The sequence below is a fragment of the Solanum verrucosum genome, unplaced genomic scaffold, assembly GCF_900185275.1.
Source record: "Solanum verrucosum unplaced genomic scaffold, falcon-dt-bn FXZP01000288.1, whole genome shotgun sequence".
Classification (NCBI taxonomy): Eukaryota; Viridiplantae; Streptophyta; class Magnoliopsida; order Solanales; family Solanaceae; genus Solanum; species Solanum verrucosum.
Window position 1 is genome coordinate 525,023 of NW_026019933.1, and position 10,435 is coordinate 535,457.

Here is a 10,435-nt window from a genome sequence, read left to right on the forward strand (position 1 = left end):
ATTTCATAGACCGCCCTTTTCCCCTCCCTCCCCCACACACACCCCTCTCAACCTACCATAGAAAAACCCCAATTTTCCTTGTTCCATTAGTACACACTCATCAAGATTCAACACACAAATGACTTCATCAAACTTTGAAATAAATGATGACATACTTGATTTTGTAATCAAGAAAGCAAATGGAATAAAAGGTCTAGTAGACAGAAGCCTTGAAATTATCCCAAATCAATGTATTCAACCAAAAGAACACAGACTAGACAAATCCCAAATTGACAATCAAGAATCAATCCCAACAATTGATTTATCGAATTTTTATGATTTGAATGTTGAAAAGTCAATTCAAGAAGCAGCAGCCAAGTGGGGTTGCTTCCAAATCATCAATCATGGGATCCCAATTGAAGTTCTTGAAGATTTGAAAGATGCAGCACACAAGTTCTTTGAATTGCCAGCTGAAGAAAAAGTTATGTACTGTAAAGACAATTATAGTGCTGGTGAATCTGTCTTGATGTTTTGGAGTGCTATTGGTGAGAAAAATGAAAAGGTTTTGGAGTGGAGGGATAGTATAAAACATGGTTGTAATCCACAAAATGATAGCAATCTTTGGCCTCCTCAAACAAGGTAAGTTTTTGGGTTTTCAGTTCTGTGTAATTTATAGGCCACATGTTTTTGAGTAAGTAAGAACCATACCTCTAGTATTACTTTTTTCATGAGTTTCATATCTTTAACCGTAAGGTGTTTGCATTTTCTATCTAAACTATAGTTAGCTTTTTATCAAAACAAACCTCGACACGTACAACACCAAGTGTCTCAATAAAATCACAAAAGGTTGTGTCACAAGTTAATTAGTCTTAAAATTTCGTGCAAATGGCAACTGACTCATTAATTTTGAGATGTTATTTGATAGTTAAGTGATGACAGTCAGATTTGGAGACTTGCAAAAATATGTTACTTCAGGCGTGTTTTTCACCATTATCTCTAAATTTTATAGAGGTGTATATAACTTAAGTGAAAATTATATTGCATGTGTAGGAATTTTTTCTATGCGTTTTACAATAATATATCTGGTATAATTCCACAAGTAGGGTACGGAGAGGATAGGATGTACGCAGATCTTATTTCTACCTTTGTGGGGTAAAAACGTTGTCTCTGATGGACTATGGAAACACTCTTAGCGAAATTCTTTACTTTGACATTAAATTACCTTGCCAATAAATTATGTACGCACTTAACGAAATTCCCATCTTTGTCACTGATTTATAGGTACCAAGTCTTGGAGTACCAAAAGTGGGTCAAACCACTTGCTAAAAAGTTGTTAGAGGTTTTATTGAAGGGTCTCAACGTCAATGAAATCGATGAATCTTTAGAACCTCTCTTGATGGGAACTATGAATATCAACATGAACTATTATCCACCATGCCCAAATCCAAGTATCACCATGGGGGCTCGCCACACTGCGACGGGTCCTGCATCACTTTGCTCTTCCAAGACGACATGGGAGGCCTATATGTCCGAGGGACGAAAGGAGATAATTGGATCCACGTAAATCCAATCAAAGGCGCCTTAGCGGTTAACATAGGTGACTTGTTGCAGATCATGAGCAATGATCGATACAAGAGTATCGAGCATTGTGTAGCAGTTGATTCAAGCAGGGCTCGAATATCTGTACCGCTATTCGTGAATGCTAGCCTTGACAGTGTCATTGGTCCATTTCCACAAATGCTGAAAGATGGAGAAAAACCAGTTTACAAACATATCTTGCATTCTGATTATTGGGATTATTTCTATCGTAAAAGGCCTTCTGGAAAAGCATCACTAGATTTTATTAAAATTTGATATTTTAATTAACAAATTTCTTCTTATGTGAATGTTATCTTATCTTAAATATGTTATCATGTAATGACAAAAAGTCTCTCTATACATAACCAGTGAGTTGGTATGATTGTGTCGTTATCTTGTTTTGTTCTAATGATTTACTAATCTTATTTTATCCTTTATCCTACTTTTCGTTTATAATAACTTTACCCCATATTTTTTTTCTTTATAATATTGTAAGTTTATTCTTCTAATCAGTGATGTGTAACACTGTGATAATTTTAAACTTGAACTCTATAATTTGAAAATGGGTTTTCTTTAAAGCGGATACCGAATATAGAATAAGAAAAAACATGTACTCATGATGAGTAGTAATTATCTCCGCCATCAATTATAAATCTCGAGTTTAGAAATGTATTTGAATTCAGTTTTAAATAGGATACTGAATACAAAAAATGAAAGGAAAAAACACCTACTTATATTACGCTTATCATATTCGAAGATCGTGACCGGTAGTAACTATCTCCGTCATTAACTATAGATTTCGAGTTTAGAATGAATTTACTTTCACTCCTAAGAGTCGTATCAAATATAGGGTGACAAAACCCCTCAATCATCAAATAGGTTGTCTCTCAATGACGAAAATGGTATCATATGTCGAGTTTTGATTATCAAATACGACGTAAATTCTACAAAAAATTCACCATAACGACAAAAACTCATTCATGAAAATATGATTCTTTAAATCCATCCAAGTTTGGCCTGATCATTGCCCCATTTATTTACTAGCTCAACTCATTAAAAAACTGTGTTGATATGTTGTAGAATGTAGTTTCCGACCTTTTAACCAGTATAAATAAGTGTATAACTCTACATTTCTTGAATATTGAACATTTGGCATGGTTGAAATTCAATTATTTCACATTTTACACTATCTAACACGTTTGGAGAGAGGTTAATTAATGTATCGATTTTCTAGCAAACAAAGAACACAAATATGAAGAAGATTTAGTAATTTTTAGGGAAATGCACTCAAGCATATGGAGTTTTTTCTTCTAAAAGATTTAAGTAATACTGCTTTTATGACTTTTTAAAGCTTTCCCCTATTTACTAAAAAAATAATAAAATAATGCACATTTGATATATGTCCCCATCAATATTCTCAATTGTCATAATAATTTATAGCTATATAATTATAATATTAAAAGTAGAATCAAATATTAAATAATAGTAGCACTATTTTACTAATATTATTTTTTGGATATAATAGAGTACAAGCATTTATGGTAATATATTGACTTTCCTTCAATAGAAAAATAAACTTCAAACAATTTAAGAAAATTCGGGAAAAACCCTAACACCCCTCCCCCCTCAAACCCACCATAAAAACCCCAAATCTCCTTCTTCCATCATTTCATAGACCGCCCTTTTCCCCTCCCTCCCCCACACACACCCCTCTCAACCTACCATAGAAAAACCCCAATTTTCCTTGTTCCATTAGTACACACTCATCAAGATTCAACACACAAATGACTTCATCAAACTTTGAAATAAATGATGACATACTTGATTTTTGTAATCAAGAAAGCATATGGAATAAAAGGTCTAGTAGACAGAAGCCTTGAAATTATCCCAAATCAATGTATTCAACCAAAAGAACACAGACTAGACAAATCCCAAATTGACAATCAAGAATCAATCCCAACAATTGATTTATCGAATTTTTATGATTTGAATGTTGAAAAGTCAATTCAAGAAGCAGCAGCCAAGTGGGGTTGCTTCCAAATCATCAATCATGGGATCCCAATTGAAGTTCTTGAAGATTTGAAAGATGCAGCACACAAGTTCTTTGAATTGCCAGCTGAAGAAAAAGTTATGTACTGTAAAGACAATTATAGTGCTGGTGAATCTGTCTTGATGTTTTGGAGTGCTATTGGTGAGAAAAATGAAAAGGTTTTGGAGTGGAGGGATAGTATAAAACATGGTTGTAATCCACAAAATGATAGCAATCTTTGGCCTCCTCAAACAAGGTAAGTTTTTGGGTTTTCAGTTCTGTGTAATTTATAGGCCACATGTTTTTGAGTAAGTAAGAATCATACCTCTAGTATTACTTTTTTCATGAGTTTCATATCTTTAACCGTAAGGTGTTTGCATTTTCTATCTAAACTATAGTTAGCTTTTTATCAAAACAAACCTCGACACGTACAACACCAAGTGTCTCAATAAAATCACAAAAGGTTGTGTCACAAGTTAATTAGTCTTAAAATTTCGTGCAAATGGCAACTGACTCATTAATTTTGAGATGTTATTTGATAGTTAAGTGATGACAGTCAGATTTGGAGACTTGCAAAAATATGTTACTTCAAGCGTGTTTTTCACCATTATCTCTAAATTTTATAGAGGTGTATATAACTTAAGTGAAAATTATATTGCATGTGTAGGAATTTTTTCTATGCGTTTTACAATAATATATCTGGTATAATTCCACAAGTAGGGTACGGAGAGGATAGGATGTACGCAGATCTTATTTCTACCTTTGTGGGGTAAAAACGTTGTCTCTGATGGACTATGGAAACACTCTTAGCGAAATTCTTTACTTTGACATTAAATTACCTTGCCAATAAATTATGTACGCACTTAACGAAATTCCCATCTTTGTCACTGATTTATAGGTACCAAGTCTTGGAGTACCAAAAGTGGGTCAAACCACTTGCTAAAAAGTTGTTAGAGGTTTTATTGAAGGGTCTCAATGTCAATGAAATCGATGAATCTTTAGAACCTCTCTTGATGGGAACTATGAATATCAACATGAACTATTATCCACCATGCCCAAATCCAAGTATCACTATGGGGGCTCGCCCACACTGCGACTGGTCCTGCATCACTTTGCTCTTCCAAGACGACACGGGAGGCCTATATGTCCGAGGGACGAAAGGAGATAATTGGATCCACGTAAATCCAATCAAAGGCGCCTTAGCGGTTAACATAGGTGACTTGTTGCAGATCATGAGCAATGATCGATACAAGAGTATCGAGCATTGTGTAGCAGTTGATTCAAGCAGGGCTCGAATATCTGCACCGCTATTCGTGAATGCTAGCCTTGACAGTGTCATTGGTCCATTTCCACAAATGCTGAAAGATGGAGAAAAACCAGTTTACAAACATATCTTGCATTCTGATTATTGGGATTATTTCTATCGTAAAAGGCCTTCTGGAAAAGCATCACTAGATTTTATTAAAATTTGATATTTTAATTTACAAATTTCTTCTTATGTGAATGTTATCTTATCTTAAATATGTTATCATGTAATGACAAAAAGTCTCTCTATACATAACCAGTGAGTTGGTATGATTGTGTCGTTATCTTGTTTCGTTCTAATGATTTACTAATCTTATTTTATCCTTTATCCTACTTTTCGTTTATAATAACTTTACCCCATATTTTTTTCTTTATAATATTGTTAAGTTTATTCTTCTAATCAGTGATGTGTAACACTGTGATAATTTTAAACTTGAACTCTATAATTTGAAAATGGGTTTTCTTTAAAGCGGATACCGAATATAGAATAAGAAAAAACATGTACTCATGATGAGTAGTAATTATCTCCGCCATCAATTATAAATCTCGAGTTTAGAAATGTATTTGAATTCAGTTTTAAATAGGATACTGAATACAAAAAATGAAAGGAAAAAACACCTACTTATATTACGCTTATCATATTCGAAGATCGTGACCGGTAGTAACTATCTCCGTCATTAACTATAGATTTCGAGTTTAGAATGAATTTACTTTCACTCCTAAGAGTCGTATCAAATATAGGGTGACAAAACCCCTCAATCATCAAATAGGTTGTCTCTCAATGACGAAAATGGTATCATATGTCGAGTTTTGATTATCAAATACGACGTAAATTCTACAAAAAATTCACCATAACGACAAAAACTCATTCATGAAAATATGATTCTTTAAATCCATCCAAGTTTGGCCTGATCATTGCCCCATTTATTTACTAGCTCAACTCATTAAAAAACTGTGTTGATATGTTGTAGAATGTAGTTTCCGACCTTTTAACCAGTATAAATAAGTGTATAACTTTACATTTCTTGAATTTTGAACATTTGGCATGGTTGAAATTCAATTATTTCACATTTTACACTATCTAACACGTTTGGAGAGAGGTTAATTAATGTATCGATTTTCTAGCAAACAAAGAACACAAATATGAAGAAGATTTAGTAATTTTTAGGGAAATGCACTCAAGCATATGGAGTTTTTTCTTCTAAAAGATTTAAGTAATACTGCTTTTATGACTTTTTAAAGCTTTCCCCTATTTACTAAAAAAATAATAAAATAATGCACATTTGATATATGTCCCCATCAATATTCTCAATTGTCATAATAATTTATAGCTATATAATTATAATATTAAAAGTAGAATCAAATATTAAATAATAGTAGCACTATTTTACTAATATTATTTTTTGGATATAATAGAGTACAAGCATTTATGGTAATACATTGAGTTTCCTTCAATAGAAAACTAAACTTAAAACAATGTAACAAAATTCGGGAAATACGCTAACACCCCTCCCCCCTAAAGAAAAAGTTAAGTATTGTAAAGACGGTTATAGTGCTAGTAAATCTGTCTTGACTTTTTGGAGTGCTATTGGTGAGAAAAATAAAAAAGTTTGGAGTGAAAGGATAGTATAAAACATGGTTGTAATCCATAAAATGATAGCAATCTTCGGCCTCCTCAAACTAGGTAACTTTTTGGGTTTTCGGTTTTGTGTAATTTATAGGTCACGTGTTTTTGAGTAAGTAAGAAACAAACTTGTATTATTACTTTTTTCATGATTTTGATACTTTAACTGTAAGGTGTTTGCATTTTCTAACTAAACTATAGTTAGCTATTTATCGAAACAAACCTCAAAACTTGCAAAAATGTGTTACTTCAGGCGTGTTTTTCACCATTAATATCAACCTGAACTATTATCCACCATGCCCAATTCCCCTAAAAATCTGGGTACCAGGTCCGTGACGCGGACCTATTCCTCAGGGTTGGGGAATTCTTCTTCCCGAAGCGGAGCGGTCACGGACCGTTCTGCCTCAAAATTTATTTCGCGACCAAAAATGAAAATGCATCTCCGCGTCGTGAATTCATTTCCAGATTGTGGTTTCTTGATCGTTTCTCATGTTTTACTATCTAAAAACACTCTTAAACATCATGAGATCCTTTCTATCACAAATCACAATCCTTGAATCCATAAATTCAAATTTAGGGAAAGTTAAGAGCCATGTCTAGAGATTTCGTAGAGTCATTTCAAAAGTCTTTTGCAAACATTTTAAATTTGTTTTAAGACTTGAGTTTTGAGTTGAGTAAAGAGTAAAGACCAAAGTTATTCTCTTCAAAAGAGTATACCGGGACTATGTATTCCCAAAAGAGTAAATGTTTTTACATTTAAACAAGAGAGGAATCACCAATTTCCAAGAGAGCCTTTGAGCTAGTTTTTGAGTACTTATCTTAAACCACAGAAAGAGATTGTTTTTAAACATATGAGCTGAGTATATTTTTGGGAGTAGTATTGAGCAATATGGGGACGAGTTCAGATAACTCAAGTCTTCATAAACATTGTAGCCATCATGGATAGAAAGGGTCATACTTTTTAGATGATTCTTTAGTACTTTTTAGCATAGACTAGTGGATCCACTTAGTTGAGGCGTTCTATATCGAGGAGAGGTATAGGACAGCTCTGGCAGTGTGTGCGAAACGTTATATCATCACTTTAGCTCATAGTGGTGGTTGTCGATTAGAGAAAATTCCATATTATTATATTACTTTATATGTAAACTGAATTGTTATTGTATTTATTTAACACATTGAGTTGTCACATACTATTTTAAATGATTTGTATAAACTGCACCTTTATTGTTGTTTTATTTTGCATTTGAGTTGTGTATCCATGAGTTGAGTAAAGCTAAGGTAAGTGTTCTATTCATATTCTTTTCAAGCTTATATCATGTTTAGTTTTCCCCTCGCATACTCGTACATTCAATGTACTAATGCCATTTGGCCTACATCATTTTCTAATGCAGTTGAGCACTCAGAGTCAGTTGGTGAGCCTCCTTGCTTTTCGGAAGATTTCCTTTTTATTGCTTTGATTAGTTAGTTCATTAGGATGTCGTGGGTCTTTTTCTGACGTCCATCTCAGTTGATAGAGACTTCATAGACAGTTAGTTAGTTTATTTGTCATTACCTTGTTATTGGTTTATGTTTTGAGATTTGTGTTGTCATCTTGGCTAGTTGAAAGTTCTTTTAAGACATTCGAAGTTATTCATGAGTTTATCTTTAAGACTATTATCTTGTTATTTAAGTATTTCGCTATGAGTTATGCCAGGCCAAGGGTTCGCTTGGGGCCAGCAATGGTTCTCGAGTGTTAGTCCTACCCAAGGTGTAGGCTCGGGGCATGACAAACTTGGTATCAGAGAACAGAGTTCAAGAGTCCTAGGGAGTCTATGAAGCCGTGTCTGTAGAGTCCTAGTTAACGGTGTGAAGTGCGCCACATCTATAATTAGGAGGCTGCAACATTTAGGAATTTCCATCACTTCTTTCATACTCATTTCGTGCGATAGAGTTTATCAGTATAAAGTCTCTTTCTAACTCGTGCCTGCGCGTGTTTTTCAGTTGATCATGCCTCCATGAAGAGTTGTTTGAGGTCGTCCTGCTAGGAGGAACATTGAGGAGCAAGGGGTACCTAATGCACCAGATAACCCCAAGGAGAGGTCACCAATGCTTAATTTCAGGAAGCAATCTAAATGTTAAGTCAAGTTGTGACAAACCAAGTTGGGCAACAAAGAGGGGTTCGATAGGAAAAGGTTGATACTTCGAGGATCCGCAAGTTCTTGAGGATGAATCCTCCAAGCTTCACTTGTTCAAGCAGTACTGAGGATCCAGAAAATTTTATTGAGGAACTGAAAAAAGGTGTTTGAGGTTATGCACGTTGCTGATGCTAAGCGAGTGGAACTAGCTGCATATAAACTGAAGAATGTTGCTAGGACTTGGTTTGACCAGTGGAAGAAGGGTAGAGATTATGGTGCACCAATTTTGAGTTGGGCTATGTTTGAGAAGGCTTTCTTGGGGCGTTTCTTTCCCCGAGAATTAAGAGAGGCTCAGGTACAGAAGTTCCTTACCCTTAAGCAAGATTCACTAAGTGTTCTTGAGTAAAGCTTGAAGTTCACCCAACTTTCCCGATATGCTCTGGAGATGGTTGATAATATGAGGAGCAGGATGAGTCTATATATTAATGGGGTGTCCCGTCTGTCAAGAAAGGAGGGCAAGGTGGCTATGCTAATAGGGGACATGGATATAGCAAGGTTTGTGGTTTATGTGCAGCAGGTTGAGAAAGATAAGTTGAGAGATAGGGAAGAGTTTAGGAACAAGAACGCGAAAATAGGGAATGAGTCCAGGTAGCAGAGAAATATTGCAAATCGTTCGTCCTTTCATCAAAAGCAAAAGGGATCTACTCCATCATCTGCTAGTGCCGCACCCAGAAACAAATATGAGTACAATAGTCAAAATTCCCAGCACTTCAGAGCTAGACCTGCACAATCACATGGTAGTATGGCACAAGGAGGTAACTGGGCTCATGAATATGCTAAGTGTGGTAGGAACCTCCCACGTAAGTATCGTGATGGCTTCACAGGTTGTTTCAAGTGTGGACAAGAGAGTCACTTCATGAAAGAGTGTCGTAAGAACCGGCAAGGTAATGAGAATCAGGGGCAATAGATGCCAATCTTCATCAGCTGCTCCACCAGACAAGGCTGCATCTAGGAGCTACTTCGGGGGCAGACGGAGGAGCAAACCGTCTTTATGCTATCATAAGTCGTCAAGAGCATGAGAATTCTCCAGATGTTGTCACTGGTATGCTCAAAGTATTTACTTTTAATGTGTATGCTTTGCTAGACCCAGGAGCAGGTTTATCTTTTGTGACTCCTTATGTTGCAATGAATTTTGAAGTCCTTCCTGAGAACTTTGTGAGCCCTTTTGTGTTTCTACACCTGTTGGGGTGTCTATTATAGCTGAGGGAGTCTATCATGATTGTGTCATTTCCATCAATCACAAGAACACCATAGCTTATTTAGTTGAGTTAGACATGGTAGATTTTGATGTCATTCTAGGTATGGACTGGTTTCATGCATGTTATACTTCCATTGATTGTAGTACTCGAGTTGTTAGGTTCCAAATTCCTAATGAGCCAGTTATAGAGTGGAGTAGTAGTTCAACAGTTCCTAAGGGACGTTTTATTTCGTACCTTAAGGAAAGAAAGTTAGTTTCCAAGAGGTGTGTATCACTTAGTCTGAGTTAATGACTGTAGTGTTGAGACACCTCTTATTGAATCAGTTCCAGTTGTGAGTGAGTTTCCAGAAGTCTTTCATGATGATCTACCCGGAGTCCATCCTGAGAGAGATAAACTTTGGTATAGATATTCTTCTTGATACTCATCCAATATCTATTCTGCCATATAGAATAGCTCTAGCAGAGTTGAAAGAGCTTAAAGAGCAGCTGAAATATCTCCTAAATAAAGGTTTTATTTGACCAAGTGCCTCACCTTGGGGCGCTTTGAT

General features: G+C 35.3%; 2 pseudogenes; both read left to right on the forward strand.

Moving 5' to 3' along the window:
• Positions 1-118: 118 nt before the first annotated feature.
• Positions 119-1,833, forward strand: LOC125833086 (bi-functional coumaroyl CoA and feruloyl CoA ortho-hydroxylase F6H2-2-1-like; annotated as a pseudogene).
• A 1,508-nt stretch (positions 1,834-3,341) lies between these two features.
• Positions 3,342-5,058, forward strand: LOC125833095 (bi-functional coumaroyl CoA and feruloyl CoA ortho-hydroxylase F6H2-2-1-like; annotated as a pseudogene).
• Positions 5,059-10,435: the final 5,377 nt, after the last annotated feature.